Here is a 14935-nt window from a genome sequence, read left to right on the forward strand (position 1 = left end):
TTTACCCCTCATTACAGACACAGTGGGTTATGCAGGAATATGCTTGGTACCTAACTGAGGTACTTGGCTGAGTTGTTAATTTGTTACAACTTGTGGCTAATTTCCAGTCCAGTTAAAAGGATCAAATGAACAATTCCCAGAGGTAACAAACCTGGGATTTTCGTGATGAGTTGTGGGCTTATGGGATAAGGTGCAACCTCTTGGCTCTCATGGACCCCAGACCTCATGGCCAGGGAGGATGGTAGTACTGCACCCTGATTCCTGAGGGGTAGGCTGAGGAGAGCCTTTTTCTAAATTATAGGTTATATGGTTGGAGCCCTGTAACCCATGCACTGGAACAAATAAATGCCTGCTACAGAAGAGTATGGGTGATGGGCAGGTGCACCTCCCCCATATGTTTAAGTTTAATAAAAATTGGCACATGCTACTTACAATCCATCCATGTTCCTATCCTCATTTCACCACTGTGCCTGCATCAAGGCAAATAGAGACTCAGGTTCATCCCTAAATTTTCTGTCAAATAGTCTGGTAGTTGCATTACTGCCACCAGTGATCCACCAGTGATCCATCATGACCTCATCACCCTACTCCTCTCCAGCACAAAGTAGCAATGTGTTACAGAAAGCAAAATAGCAGACAGAATTTTGGCTGCTGCATGGCACAATCTGCCCAAATGGAAATCAACAGGTAAATTAAGTAAAAAACAAATGCACCTTAGTGGCTGCTCAGGCCATCAATACTGTGCTGATATCTGTTGTCTGATGAGTACACTGACCAGATACTGGGTGTTTGGTTGCCCACTGATTAATCACTTTTTCAGATACGCACTGAGGTCTGACTGTTCAGCACCATGAGGGTCTGAGCATGGGATGTGGAATTTTCAAAGCCAGATGGGTATATGCCCCATAAGGGCAGCCCTGAATGGGTCAACCCCTAATATCCTCATCTACACATGTAAATAGCCAATATCCATCCCCTCGGTGTGTTCTTGCTAGGCAAGGCAAGATGGTGGCTGCCACCAGAGCAAGGTCAAGAGTTGGAGCAACACCAGAATAAGATCCAGGCATGTGGCAGCATCCAGTAATGGCCATGGGGATGGTAAGCACACGCATGCTGGGGAAAAGGAAACCAAATTGTACAGACTCAGAAATATAGTAGAACTCCTATTTTATTAACTAACTGGGGATTGGGGAGTTCATAAAATCAAAAAATTGTTTACAGTAGATCTGATGCATAAGTTACATTATTGTGCACTGCATCCCTTTCTTCTTGTCCTTCACTCCATGTAAGGCATTGGAATACAAAAGGAAATTGACTAGTTCGTCATCCATATCATTTTTATGATGTGATTTATTTATTTTTCCATTAGGAAACTGGTCTGTATAACCGATGGTTCATAAGTTTGGTATCTGTAAAATCAAGGATATACTGTAGGTGTGATTATCAAGGAGGTAACCTCCACCATGAAGTGCTTTTGGACCCACAGTCCAAAACACATCCACTGTTGAGTTACAAATAAAGAGATGCACAGAAGAAGCCATTTGCAGTGCAAAAGAGTAAATGTTATTGATTCTACAAAACCCAGGAACTACAGCATATTCTTGAGCATTGTTTAGTTGGACCTTAACTATTTGCTAAACACTTCATATATAAAGACATACATCACCCTTATAACGTCCGCAGCCCAGAAGAACAAGCAGTGGTGCGAGACTCAGGAAAATCCTAATTTGATCAGGTTCCACATAAGTCATGACTCCTGTGTGGCACCTCCTTCAGTCAACCCTACTGCAGGTGAATGTTGTTTTTCAGGATGAACCTGTACCCCTTGACTACCTGCATCTCAGTTAGGTCATAGACTCGGGTAGGAAGTTACAGGCACATCCCACATCTCTGAGCCACGCCATGCCTTGACTTCCTCCTCCTTTCCTCACTTGCCTCACAGAAACATAGGAATTGCCATTCTGATTCAGACCCAAGGTCTATACAGTCCAGGATCCTGTCCCCAACAGTGGCCAATATCAAATATTTTAGAGGAAAGTTCAAGAAACCCTACACTAGGCAGATGTGGAATAATCTGTCCCCAGTGGAAATCTCATCTTAATTCCTAATTATACTAATTATAGATTGGTTTAATCCCTGAAGCATGTGTAGTAACCATTATATGTTATGCTAGCATTGTCAGGTATCATATAGTAGCCAGCGGCTGGTGCAGCCCAGACCCAGAAGTACAAAGCCAAGATGTACCCTTCCTCAAATTCCCATGCCTCTACCCTACTCATCCTATCCCCAGAAAATCCAGTTCCATCACACTCTAGTCATAGCTCCCAAACCACATGGAGATGGCTTGTTCTCTCTGTTTCTCTGTCTCTAGTTCTTTCTCACTCTCATTCTTTCTTACCTATACTGTCCTGTATTTAAGAGTAAATTTTAATATTTGGGGTGGGATTCTTGGGTGTGAAGTGTGCAGAGCAACCAGTGATGAGTAGCTAATACTTGAATGTCTTAATCTTCATCTGCCAATTTAGTGATGCCTGTGCCACTATGGTATATGGTGTTTGTGAACAAATTACTTTTTGTTTGTTAGAAAATACATTTAGAAAAGTCTAATCTGGAATAAGAAATACTTTTAAAAGTGAAACAAAAGTTAAAAAGTTAAAAAAAATTAAAAGTTTTGAGTTTATTTCTGTTAACACCCTTCTGTAAACACTGTTACCTTGGCAATCTCTTTGAAGGGATGAGCCTTTGACTTCTTTAATGTCTTCTTGAATTATTATTTAGATTCAGTAAGAAAATATTAAAGAGAAGAATTACAGCCCAGTACAACACAGTGATTTCAGTAAGAAATAATTTTACTAGAGGATAGAAAGCCTGGTTCTAAAGCCCTTATCTAAGCATTAATTGCGGAAATTGGATGGGTATGGCACTCAGGTGACTTAGAGTTTACAGAGTCACGCTCTCAGTAAATTAATTTAAAATAAGGGGCTTGATTTTTCAAGGTACTGAGGGCTAGATTCACAAGCATGATGTAGGCACCTAACTGCCCTTTTAGGTGCCACTGGCATTCACAAAACATCTGCTCAGCTGTGATTTAACCATGCAGGCACTGAAATTACCTAGGTACCTAAGTTTCCACTGGTAAAGTCCCCACAGCACATGAATTTCTGCCTGTGGGGATGTGCAAATTCACCTAAGCCCGGATACCACTGAGCTGCTTGAGAAATCTCACACACACCTAAGACCTGGTGGGGTTCTCAAACTAGGCATTCCCTCATCTACTTTACAGGCAGGGTCCAATCCGGTAGGCATGCTCACAGAATGCCTAACTTGCATGAAAGGCAATAGTGATACTCCCACTATACCCAATTGAACAGTGATTAGAGTACTCATCTGGGATGAACACTGTAAGTTACCACTCTGCTTGATTCAGAACATGGATTTGAACCTAGGTTTGTCTCCTTCTGAGAGTGAGTGCCATAGCCACTGGGCTATGGGTTATTCTGAGGTGCCCTCCCTCTCAATCTCTCCTGTCAGAACTGTTTCTTTGTCTTGCACGCTCAAATATTTATTGGATGAGAGAAAGGGGGGAAATGGTTCTTTAGGCCAGTGCACTTAGCTAGGAGGCTAGAAATCTGGTTTTAAGTCTGTTGTCTGAATGAGGCAGAGGGGATATTTGAACCCTAGTTCTCTATGTCCTAAGTGAATGCACTAATCACTGGGGAAATTTTTTTTTTTGAGAGAGAGAAAGGACTGATTTGAATTCCAGGAGATGGTTCATAGCTATGAATTGTGAACTGAGATAAACACTTCCCTCTGGCCAGGATTTAGGCACCCAACTCCCTCTGAGGGGTGGGATTTGGGACACCTTCTCTTCAGCATCTTTTAGCGGCTAGTTTAAGTGGCTCCCAACTCAGCATGCTGGCCTCTGTGAATCCCTTTTATAAGCATCTAACTCTTCCCATACAATGTGCGGGGAGCCTGGAGGCCTTGCTTGAGGTTGTAAATTACATGGGCAGCAGGATGCCCAAGAGTCAGGCATTGCTATGCTCAGCATTGCAACCCATAAATCCCCCTTACAAATCTAGCCCTGAGTGCCTCTTATTAGGAACTGAACATCCTCAGTTCTCATTACCTTCACTAGTGGCTGAAGGTGCTTGGTGCTTTGCGAGGCTGTGTTAAATTGGTTTCTATTAAAACCTACAGTAGCTCTAATATTTTTTTTAAAATGCTCTAAATGATCAATTCATTCATATTATAATTGCTTATAAATTGCTTGATTCATTTAACTTAATCATTTGTACCTTCATCTTCTTCATCCTGTTGTGTTTCTTCCTATAAATACAGTCAATTGAAAGATGAAGTTTATGAGTAAAAGTTTATCTATCGGCTAAGAAATCAAAATGGCAATTCATTGGGAGATTGTCGTTAAGCTATAATCAGTAGCTAGCTGACTTTTATATATGTTTGAATCCATACCACACAGAGAGATGATGAAAATAACAATGTTTTTCTTCAGTGTAAAGATTAATATTGTAATAGTTGGTTTAATTCTTAGTTTAACAACACACTAAGGCTCTACTTTTCAGTGGATACATTTATTTCAAGGTACTTAGAAGCTGACTTTTATGAGATTATTTTGGCAGTGATTATTTTTGTTGAGAAATGTGTCTTTTATCCCTCTCTTTCATCCACTGCTAAGATATTTCTGTTTGTCAGAATGCCTCTATTTCTGATAAATGACTGAAGACTGACTGCTACACTTTATTAAAAAGTAATAACAATTTTTGTACGCACCCTTCACATTGTAAGGGGGGGACCATGAATCAAAGGACACTGCCTGTCTGGGCCTGATAAATGCATCGTTTACCAGCTGAGGAGTTATTTAGGACTGGCTATTAATTTAAATCACATTTATCTTCCCTGAATGGGGGGAGGTTGCTGTGATAGGACTGCGAATGACCAATGGTGCAGCTAAATGCACATTATTTATTACTACTGCCTGCAAAGCACTGCACAATATGTTGGGATTTTTTTTTCCCCTTAAAAAAACAGAGCCAATTACCATGGTTAATCTACTCAGGGCAGTAACAAATTTCTTTCTAACACAAGCTACTTTTTACACTTGTATTTGTTCTCTTTTAGAAATTCAGTGTTTGCTCAAAATTCCTGATCATTAAAAGCAGGTTATTCATCCTTTTCTAAAGTATGATAGGCAATATTAGTATCTCTAAGTCTCCTCTTTATTATGAAAAAGGAGCCTTTCACTTACATACTAGGGTGTAAGTTTCATAAGTGCACATAAATCAGATAAAACATGATTTTAGGAGATTTTTATTTTGTTCAGTCTGTGGGAGGTAGGAGGGGGAGAAGAGCTCTTTTGAAGCATTTTTTTAACTTTTGGTGGGGAGAAAGTTATACAAAACTGCCATATGCCAATGCCACACATTTGCTTCAGTGAGATTTACATGGAGAATTAAGATAATTCTGATTTTAAAAGAGAGAGCGCAAACTTTATAAAACCTAGTGAGAAAAGAGGTGTGTGAAGTCAAAGCTACCTCATATACACTTTAAATACAGCTCAGGTATACAATAATAATTATGGGGCACGGTTATGGGAGATCAGCTGCTGACTGCTCAAAATCTAACGTCAGTACTGGGCAAATTAGTTGAAACAATAGTAAAGAATAAAATTTTCAGACGCATAGAAGAACATAAATTGTTGGGCAAAAGTCAACATGGTTTCTGTAAAGGGAGATCATGTCTTACTAATCTATTAGAGTTCTTTGAAGGGGTCAACAAACATGCGGACAAGGGGGATCCAGTGGACATAGTGTACTTAGATTTCCAGAAAGCCTTTGACAAGATCCCTCACCAAAGGTTCTTACGTAAATTAAGTTGTCATGGGATAAGAGGGAAGATCCTTTCATGGATTGAGAACTGGTTAAAAGACAGGGAACAAAGGGTAGGAATAAATGGTAAATTTTCAGAATGGAGAGGGGTAACTAGTGGTGTTTCCCAAGGGTCAGTCCTAGGACCAATCCTATTCAACTTATTCATAAACAATCTGGAGAAAGGGGTAAACAGTGAGGTGGCAAAGTTTGCAAATGATCCTAAACTGCTCAAGATAGTTAAGACCAAAGCAGACTGTGAAGAACTTCAAAAAGATCTCACAAAACTAAGTGATTGGGCAACAAAATGGCAAATGAAATTTAATGTGGATATATGTAAAGTAATGCACATTGAAAAAAATAACCCCAACTATACATACGATATGATGGGAGCAAAGTTAACTACAACTAATCAGGAAAGAGATCTTGGAGTCGTTGTGGATAGTTCTCTGAAGATGTCCACGCAGTGTGCAGTGGCAGTCAAAAAAGCAAACAGGGTGTTAGGAATCATTAAAAAAGGGATAGAGAATAAGATGGAGAATATCTTATTGCCCTTATATAAATCTATGGTACACCCACATATTGAATACTGCGTACAGATGTGGTCTCCTCATCTCAAAAAAGATATACTGGCATTAGAAAAGGTTCAGAGAAGGGCAACTAAAATGATTAGGGATTTGGAGTGGGTCCCTTATGAAGAGAGATTAAGGTGGCTAGGACTTTTCAGCTTGGAAAAGAGGAGACTAAGGGGGGATATGATAGAGGTATATAAAATCATGAGTGGTGTGGAGAAAGTGAATAAGGAAAAGTTATTTACTTGTTCCCATAATATAAGAACTAGGGGCCACCAAATGAAAGTAATGGGCAGCAGGTTTAAAACAAATAAAAGGAAGTTCTTCTTCACACAACGCACAGTCAACCTGCGGAACTCCTTGCCTGAGGAGGTTGTGAAGGCTAAGACTATAGCAGGGTGTAAAAGAGAACTGGATAAATTCATGGAGGTTAAGTCCATTAATGGCTGTTAGCCAGGATGGGTAAGTAATGGTGTCCCTAGCCTCTGTTTGTCAGAGGGTGGAGATGGTAGGAGAGAGATCACTTGATCATTACCTGTTAGGTTCATTCCCTCTGGGGCACCTGACATTGGCCACTGTTGGTAAACAGGATACTGGGCTGAATGGACCTTTGGTCTAACCCAGTATGGTCATTCTTATGTTTTTATGTGCTCCATAACAAGGTGATCAGAAAGGGCAGCTTTCTCTGTGCTTGTTGGGGAAGAGATGGCCAGCCCTCTGTGGAGATAGAGGTGGTTAGGGACTATTTAGAAAAGCTGGACGTGCACAAGTCCATGGGGCCGGACGAGTTGCATCCGAGAGTGCTGAAGGAATTGGCGGCTGTGATTGCAGAGCCCTTGGCCATTATCTTTGAAAACTCGTGGCGAACGGGGGAAGTCCCGGATGACTGGAAAAAGGCTAATGTAGTGCCAATCTTTAAAAAAGGGAAGAAGGAGGATCCTGGGAACTACAGGCCAGTCAGCCTCACCTCAGTCCCTGGAAAAATCATGGAGCAGGTCCTCAAAGAATCAATCCTGAAGCACTTACATGAGAGGAAAGTGATCAGGAACAGTCAGCATGGATTCACCAAGGGAAGGTCATGCCTGACTAATCTAATCGCCTTTTATGATGAGATTACTGGTTCTGTGGATGAAGGGAAAGCAGTGGATGTATTGTTTCTTGACTTTAGCAAAGCTTTTGACACGGTCTCCCACAGTATTCTTGTCAGCAAGTTAAGGAAGTATGGGCTGGATGAATGCACTATAAGGTGGGTAGAAAGCTGGCTAGATTGTCAGGCTCAACGGGTAGTGATCAATGGCTCCATGTCTAGTTGGCAGCCGGTGTCAAGTGGAGTGCCCCAGGGGTCGGTCCTGGGGCCGGTTTTGTTCAATATCTTCATAAATGATCTGGAGGATGGTGTGGATTGCACTCTCAGCAAATTTGCGGATGATACTAAACTGGGAGGAGTGGTAGATACGCTGGAGGGAAGGGATAGGATACAGAAGGACCTAGACAAATTGGAGGATTGGGCCAAAAGAAATCTGATGAGGTTCAATAAGGATAAGTGCAGGGTCCTGCACTTAGGATGGAAGAATCCCATGCACCGCTACAGACTAGGGACCGAATGGCTAGGCAGCAGTTCTGCGGAAAAGGACCTAGGGGTGACAGTGGACGAGAAGCTGGATATGAGTCAGCAGTGTGCCCTTGTTGCCAAGAAGGCCAATGGCATTTTGGGATGTATAAGTAGGGGCATAGCGAGCAGATCGAGGGACGTGATCGTTCCCCTCTATTCGACACTGGTGAGACCTCATCTGGAGTACTGTGTCCAGTTTTGGGCCCCACGCTACAAGAAGGATGTGGATAAATTGGAGAGAGTCCAGCGAAGGGCAACAAAAATGATTAGGGGTCTAGAGCACATGACTTATGAGGAGAGGCTGAGGGAGCTGGGATTGTTTAGTCTGCAGAAGAGAAGAATGAGGGGGGATTTGATAGCTGCTTTCAACTACCTGAAAGGGGGTTCCAAAGAGGATGGCTCTAGACTGTTCTCAGTGGTAGAAGATGACAGAACGAGGAGTAATGGTCTCAAGTTGCAATGGGGGAGGTTTAGATTGGATATTAGGAAAAACTTTTTCACTAAGAGGGTGGTGAAACACTGGAATGCGTTACCTAGGGAGGTGGTAGAATCTCCTTCCTTAGAGGTTTTTAAGGTCAGGCTTGACAAAGCCCTGGCTGGGATGATTTAACTGGGAATTGGTCCTGCTTCGAGCAGGGGGTTGGACTAGATGACCTTCTGGGGTCCCTTCCAACCCTGATATTCTATGTTACACCTATGCCAGCATTGATACTAGGCCTGGAATATACTATATTGAAAGATCTCAAAGGAGTATGTTGTCAGACTGGGGCATTGTTTGCTATGGGGCATGCTCCAACTCACAATAATGTATAGGTTGGAGCTCATCACTAAAGGAAGAGAACTACTGCCTAATAAATGCTTTAAGAGGTTTTTTTTGTAAATCTCTATTGACTGGAACACACAAAGATAATTCTTCTCACTGACGACTGTTTCTTTATCCCACATGTGTCAGCTGCAGCAAAAAAATGTTGTAAGAACTTTTTTTTATGATGAGGTTTCAAAATGGGGAAAGTGTTAGGTTTTTTTGCTGTCCTTGTACGAAGAAAATGACGGAGCCTTTTTTGCTCAAATACTGGAAAAAAATCTGCAAAAATGTTATCTAAATAGTTTAACAAATTTCTGAATGAATTAAGACAAGGGCTCAGAATGGAGACTTAGGCTAAGTCTACACTACAGCCTACGTCAGCATAATTTATGTGGCTCATGTGCTCAGGGCTATGTTGGCGGGAGAGCTTCTGCTGCTGCAATATGTATGTATAGACATGGCCTTAGTCAGTCTTGACTATATCTGTGTCTAGTGCTCCAGTAACTATATAAAACATGAAATACATACTAGTGTGATATGGGATTTAGTGTAGGTAATCCCAAACAAATGTTGATAAAACCTTTACAGGTAGAAGTATGCAAAAAAAAGTCCCAATGAAGTATTTTAAAACCTTCCAAAACATTTTAAAATACTTCATTGGGACTTTTTTTTGCATACTTCTACCTGTAAAGCCAGTTGCCTTCATTTCTATGAGCTCAACTCTACAGACTACTAAGAGAGAGAAAAATATATATACCTAAATGTTCCAGGGAAACTAACTGTGAGTCAGGCAGCCTTGGTTTTCTTCCAGCATCACTGCCCCCCTCTTTTTTCTTCCAACCTTTACATGTCTTGTATATTTACATGTTTAGCTCTCTGGTGCAGGGACTGTCATTTGTCATTAGTTTATATAGTAATTAGTGTAATAGGAGCTTTTAGGCACTACCATAATAAAACTAAGAATAATAAATATAAAATGACTTATAAATTGAAGAAAAAGATGTGGAGGTTGTGGTGGATATTCAACTGAACATGAGCTCCCAATGCAACACTGTGGCTAAAAAGGATAATGTGATCTTTGGATGCATAAATAGGGAAATATTGAGTAGGAGTAGAAAGATTACAATTACCTCTCTATTTGGCAGTGGTGCGCAACAACGGCTGGAATACTGTGTCCGGTTCTGGTGTCCTCGATTCAAGAAGGATATTGAAAACATAGGCAAAGTTCAGAGAAGAGTGACAACAATGATTAAAGAATTAGAAAGAAATCCTCATTGTGAGAGATTCAAGGAGCTCAATCTATTTAGCTAAACAAAGAGAAGATTAAGGGGTGACTTGATCATAATTTGAAGACAATGTCTGGAAGTCGAATGTAGGCAAATTCGGACAAGAAACAAGGCACAATTTTTTTTTTAAAGTGTGGGGAAGTAATCACTCAAACAACTTATTTATGATCATGGTGGATTCTCAGTCACTGCACATTTTTAAATCAAGACTGGATTTTCTCCCCAAAAAGATATGCTCTAGTTCAAATACAACTACTGGACTTCAAGCAGAAATTAATTCAGGTATATCATATGTCCTTTCTTATGCAGGAGGTCAGATTAGTCCCTTCTTTTCTTACCATCTATGAAGTTCTATGCATCCCTTTGGAAAGCTGGGAATCTCCCTTTCTAGTGATGTAGAGCTCTTGGTTCTAGCTCTGCAGATTCATGACATGCTGGATTTAAATCTGCCAATGGGCCGGAATGAAATATCAACCTCCAGGAACACAGACCAATGTAAATTCAAGGGGAAATTCCACTTTTTGGGAAAGAATGAAATGACCTCCTTATACCACACCACAGCATCATGTATTCTGTATATGTCACATATTAATACAAACATTTTTACTATGATTTTTGAAAATGTTCTTGGTACTATCTATTCTCCTATAAAACCAGATGGATTTGTTTCCATGAGGCCAACTGTACAGGACTAAGCAGGAGAGGACTATAACAAATAAACTCTTAAAACTTCTACAAATTATTTTAAATAATTTTTCTATATGTCACAACTGTAATGTTTGATATCTCAGGACCTTATAGGGCAAGTGCTGTGTGCACTACTGAAAATTAAGGAGTCTCCCCTTTCCAGTAGTATAAATCTTCCATTTCTAGTCCTTCTGGTCTGAAAAACTTTGAAACCCAAACCTGTCTCTATTGCAGTACCGACTACTAGCCATCCTGCACCTCAGAGCCATGTCATGGGGAGGTTAAGGAGGGGGATTCACATTTGGGAAAAAAAGGGACAACTTCTTAGCAGTTTTTCTTTTTTTTAGAACAAAAACAACACAGTGGTTGTGCTGAAGATGCTTAAAGGTTAAAAGTAGTCCTGAGGAGAAGAACTAGGGAGAAAAGTGTAGGTTAGACTGTAAAGATGGATGATAAATATAATTTATTACATGGATATCATCACCAGATAGGATGCAGATAGATAGATACATATGTGTATATACTGAGAGATATAACTAGAAATGAAGTATTCACGTCACAGATAGTTTGAAATCTGGGAAAAGAACCTATTCCTATATCCCTAAATAAGGTGTCATTGTCCCCTAAGTATGAATTATATGAATCCATTCTATTCAGTTGCTTACACCAAATAGATCATCTTGGTATCTGAGCATCTTCCAAAGATAAAATAAAAATAGTGACTAACATGTCACTATAGAGGAGGAACTGCAGGCATTTTCAACTTTCAAAGTTCCCTACTCATTCTTCTATTGGAGTATGGAAGGGGGATGCTTGGATTCAATCTCATTAATATGCAGATGCCTTAAGATCAGGTGTGAATCGCAGGCAGTTTCCAGGAGGCTTCTATTATTATTTTTATTCTGATTGTTTAACAATTATATATTATAATAGTGCTTAGAGAATCCAATCAGGATCAGGGCCACATTGTATTAAGTGCTACACAAATACATAAGATAAAGTGAGCTGTAGCTCACGAAAGCTTATGCTCAAATAAATTGGTGAGTCTCTAGGGTGCCATTAGTACTCCTTTTCTTTTTTCCGAATACAGACTAACACGGCTGCTACTCTGAAACATAAGATATAGTCTAATACTCTAGACTGTGAGAGCTGTGCTTCCATGAACTCCCTTTGTGCATCTGTCTTGCTGTCCCCTGGCTCCCCCTGACCTCTTCATCCTACAAAGGATACTTCTTTATAACAGAGAGAAATCAGCACACATACATCCTGAGGGGGAGAATCTGGAGGATCCCAGCCATCATCCTTATCCTGCCTCTGGATGGCAGCCCCTTCCAGGATCATGGAGTTGGAACCCTGTGAGGCTGTGTGGACAGGTTATGGGGGAATGGGACAACTCTGAACAAGCAGAAGCTCACTATTGTGCAAAGATGAAGAGGGGAACTTTGGGTCCTTGGATATTTTAATCCATTAAAGCCATGAAACTGACCTTCAAGTTTCTGCTGGGGAAGTATATAAATAGTTAAAGGCTTTCCTCATGTAAACTCTGTGCATATCACTTCCAATTTTCAAGCCAGCAGATATGTATCAATGTGACAATATGGCAGCTTTCTGCCAAAAATGCAGAATATTATGTCTATTGACAGGTAGCAGAGTTGCTATCATTTCATGTAGTAGTTTTTCACAATAGAGATATGTATAGGTTGAATATTCAGGGCAGGAGGATTTGCCCCCTAGAGTTTACAGATCAGCCATTAATGTAAAGAGTAGAGATAGGCCATCTCTACATATCACCAATACTTTAGTTTAACTGTCACAATTTCTACAGACAAATATGTAAAAACCACCATGACAATAAATAACTTGGATCATATTTGCATTATACTATGACTTAGAACTGTGTTTTCTACACACAGTATGGAACCAGTTAATCAAGATATTCTGTCCCTTCATGGAGTAAAAGATATACAGAATGTATATTAGAAGTTACACAGAATGAGAGCAGTACTAATGCGTATGGGTTTTATTTTCTCCTTTTAGGTGTTATAGTGGGTCGGTCTCTCTTGCTTCCTCTGCTTGTGCTGCAGGAGTTCAAAAGGCAGTCCACCCAAATTATCCAATACCCCTTCCTACATCCACAACCCAATTAATAATGTTCAGTGATGTATGAAGCTGAGTTTACATTAATTTAGGATTGTTAATATAAAAGTGCTGCATGCTCCAGACTCTTTATAAATAAATGTCACCAATTTATGAATAGTCACACCGCCCTGTGGGAGCTTAGAGAGTGTGAAGGGGAGCAGTGAATGGAGTAACAGTACTACCTCTTCCCTGCATCTTCCCACTCTCTTTGTGGCAATGCATGTCCTTGGCAGTATACAAAGAGATTAATCCTTGCACTCCCCCTATATCTAGCCTTTGCTCAGGATGTGACACTACTGTGGGCATTGTGGGCACTACTCAGAACAGCTCCAGCACCCACCAGCTATTGCCTTCATTGTAAATATGAGTTTGTTTGTTTGTTTTTTATTGATGAGCACATCCATGGATGCTCAGAGTAGACAGAACCAAAGAAAGCTGTTTCTTGGACCATATCACTGTTACTGATGGCAAAGCCCGGAGCTCAGTGAGACAGAAAACAAGTGAGTGCTTCAATGAGTGAGGAGTTAGAGTGTGGAAAAGGTTTTAAGTGCAATGTCACTTGTGACAGATAAATGAAATGAAGATTATCTGTCTCAGAAATCGGCATTAATTGGAGTTAATGCACGAAGTGAATTCAATATTGCCACTATGTGTGGAAGGGTAAAATATGAGGGAATTGTGTACAACAAGAAATGTATTTACGTGTTTTATTTCAAAAGTAGCCACTGATTGTGTCTCCCTCAATTTTGGAAGCAACTGAGACCTGGCCATATGTGAATGTTCCACTGATCATCTAGTGTTCTGTGATTGCTGCTCCTCAATAGCTAAGAATTGTGCATAACTTATATTTATTTGTCAGCCCGTTTATCACATCTTGCCTTTCAGATTGTAAGCTCCTTGGTACCGGTACTTATCAGATGTTTGTACAACTCTAGCACACTTGGGCCCAACCTGGTTGTGGCGTTTACATGCTACAATAAAATAATAATAAAGTTAAGCATATGCATAAGTTCTTTTCTAGATTGGGCCCTAAATGTAAATGGAAACTTATATTTACTTTAATTAAATTTAGGTTTAAATATAATGAAGTAAAGAGAAAAAAAGGACATGGTTGAGTTTCCCTTCCCTGTTTTTTTGCACAAATAATTAAACTTTGTCTGCTAAAAAGGGTGGATGATTTTTGTTAACCAATTTCACCTTTTTTCCCCTGTATATCTGAGTTCTTCCATCCTTGATTTATAACAAATAAATTTGAACATTTTTGTTTCTTCTTCTTCTTCTTCAAATCAACAGTTAAGGGTTCTGTATAAACGATATTTCCCAGGATGAGTTTCTGCTTGAAGTATTGAAGTTTCACTTTTAGCTGCTATCTACAACCTTTTCTACAACTACATATCCTGTCATGCAATATCTTGGAATATGCAGTTGCATTGTTCCTTTTGGTCTATGTGTGCAGACCATTTCTAACCAGCATCTATTGCAATCCAAATAATCCTCAGAAGTTGCTTCATTATTCATTAGGAAAAGCAATCTGGCATGCAGTGTGTTATCGACAGCTGGAATCCAATACCCAAAGGTCACCAAAACAAATACCAGAAAGAAAAGGTGTTAAGGCAAATAAAAATACACCTTTTTAATTTTGACTGAATTGATTAAATAACAATTGAATGGTGTCACAGGTCATAAGGCTTTGAGACGTAAGGTCAGCTTAATAGAAAAGAGCCTGGGGCCATGTCACAGGGTATGCTCTAAGGCCTAGAACTGAGGCCACATTATTGTGCTCCTTCCTGCCCTTACCCCATGTAGTCTGAAATGAAGAAATGCCTAAACAGAATAGAAAACATTCTAAATAGACTAGTGTTTATTGCTGAGGGCTACCCCCTGAGTGAATGCCGCTTAGAACTGATCACTTTATTTGAAGTGAAAGTACTGGGCATCTTTCAATAAAC

The sequence above is a fragment of the Chelonia mydas genome, chromosome 2 (genome assembly GCF_015237465.2).
Source record: "Chelonia mydas isolate rCheMyd1 chromosome 2, rCheMyd1.pri.v2, whole genome shotgun sequence".
NCBI lineage: Eukaryota > Metazoa > Chordata > Testudines > Cheloniidae > Chelonia > Chelonia mydas.